Genomic DNA, 2,417 nt, shown 5'->3' on the forward strand with positions numbered 1-2,417 from the left:
TTATGCTCCACTTTATATGAACAAAAATTTCAAATGATCAACTTTTAAGGCACTTTCTAGGCAAAGTGTACCATAGCGATATGATCTTAAATTCTAGGAAATTCAAATTTCCTGTAGAAATATTATAATAAACAATGTGCAGTTTCAGGTTTCTTGAATTCTAGGAAATTCGAATTTCGGTGAAGCTATTTGTGTAGAAATATTGTAATAAACAACGTTCAATTTAAGGCCGAACTTGGATTCTTTTCCAAAGAGTCATAGTAAATTCAAGAAACCAGAAATTGATGGGAATTTCAGCATCTACAAATTGAATAATTGGTGCCTTCTTCCTATTCAATTAAGTTAAATCATTGCTTCGAACCCTGCCATTACTTGAGGTTAGATCGCACACTCGAAAACATCAATCCAAAAGCGGACCCATACAATTACAACTATTAGGCTCGGGTAAACCGTAGGAAATATTAACATTCTTCCAGAAATTCGCAGAGATCTGGCATCGCACCGGCCTTCATAACCTAGACACACAAATAACTACCGATATTTCACCGGGATGATTCACGCCAGATTTCCAGGTAAAATCCGGTCGAATTGATGACTATCGTTAAATTTAATACCGTGATCTGCGATTTTTAATGAAAACTGGCCAGTAAAGTATTCAAATCGACGATGTGCGGTCTGTACGGTCCATTATGCGACTCTGGGCCGATGTTCTTACAAATGTCTTCGAGACCCAGCTAATGCGATCTCATCACTCAGTGTCCAGTAAGGATAACGTAATAGAATCCCAGAAAAGGGGTTTCATTGAATTCGCACGGACGATTTGGCGTATATTGACGCGATTCGACATTCCGGATGATTCAAGGGATTCTTGGAAGGCGACATTTGAGAAATTAGCGCCTTTTCATAATTTTGCCCTCGATTAGGTGGGACGAGGGTCAACATGGTAATTATTCGTCTTTGGGCCGACTGAAGCAATCAAGAAGTCTTGTTTCAACCGGATATACCGTTCTAATCTTAGAACGTTTGCGTTTCGCTTTCCTCAAAATTAAAAAAAAAATTTAACGAAAACCCTTCAAATGATGGCGATTCAGAATACATAAAGAAATTCCGCATTTATATGCCTGTGACTATGTAACACTTTCTTGTAAAAGCGCTACAGCTGGTCTTTTTAAAGATATCGAGCTCAAAAATATGTTTTTTCAGACGTACAATAACAACGTCATATTTTACAGACAAGATCACCGAAAAATTCTACTTTTCCTCCCCCATAGGAAAAAGTGTTGCCAAGCAATGATAACTATATACTTCATGTCTGTCAAAATTAATTCAGAATTACTACCGTAAACTAGACAAATTTTCCATTGATCAATCAATTTTAATTATCGCTAATATGATGAGAGTTCATTGAAATTCGTGGTCAGAGTGCTATGGAGAAATTAGAGTTGATTTTCTGTGATTATAAGTAGCTCTTAGCTTGTACGATATCACTAACATTTGTTTAAATACTTCGAATCTGGTACAAGCTAAGTGCTACTTGCAATCACAGAAAATTCATTCTTATTTCTCCACAGCACTCTTGACCAAGAATTTAGTTACCTAGTTCGTTAGTTCTTATTTGAAGTTGGTTCTCCAGATTTTTATGACTTTCAAAACGTTTCAGAAAAAAAAAATATTTTATTCGTCAATTACCCGCCTCACTATGTCCGGCGGGTAAACACAGACTCTCCATGAAAAGTGACACTGTTTCTCCTTATGAAATAATATACTATTGTGCTGCCATTTGAGTAAAAAGAATTATTTAGAACGTCAGAGAAGTAGAAAGGGTTTTCTATTCCCAGGGACCGTATTCTCGACAAGTGATCTTTCAAAACGTGTACGTACTTTCAGTCTTCTGAACACTGAATGTACGTATACGTTTTGAAAGATCACTTGTCGAGAATATGGTCCCAGCATCTGCATCAAACATCAAACACAACAGTCCTATTGATGTCTAAGCCGCACCTGTACAAAATATGGTTACGCATTGCTGGTCAGCTAAGTAAGACCGATAACTGAACTGGGTCAAAACGCCTTTTCCTCAATCATTTGCTCAAGATTTCTTTAATCTCGTAACAAGCTCTATAGCCGTGATCGTCTAGTGGTTAGGACCCTACGTTGTGGCCGTAGTAACCCAGGTTCGAATCCTGGTCACGGCATGAGCTTGATTTTTAGTTTTTTCCATTTGGATATGCAGACATTATTATGCCAAATTGTAACGAATGATGAGAAAATTTGTTAGATCACTGTTTCGTATCAATACAGTTTATCGATGACTCATATGACCTCTTGTCAATATTTGTGTTACATTTTTTCTTTAATATATTTTATTTTTCGAATTGCATATTTTTTAAAATGGAGGGTTTACCAATTTGAGCTTC

At 36.7% G+C, this 2,417-nt stretch overlaps 1 non-coding gene across 1 annotated transcript; it reads left to right on the plus strand.

The window, feature by feature from the left end:
* The first annotated feature begins 2,123 nt into the window (after positions 1–2,123).
* Trnah-gug lies at positions 2,124–2,195 on the plus strand. The gene has a single exon. It is a non-coding gene; the product is annotated as a tRNA-His (tRNA).
* The last annotated feature ends 222 nt before the right edge of the window (positions 2,196–2,417 follow it).

The sequence above is a fragment of the Harmonia axyridis genome, chromosome 3 (genome assembly GCF_914767665.1).
Source record: "Harmonia axyridis chromosome 3, icHarAxyr1.1, whole genome shotgun sequence".
Classification (NCBI taxonomy): Eukaryota; Metazoa; Arthropoda; class Insecta; order Coleoptera; family Coccinellidae; genus Harmonia; species Harmonia axyridis.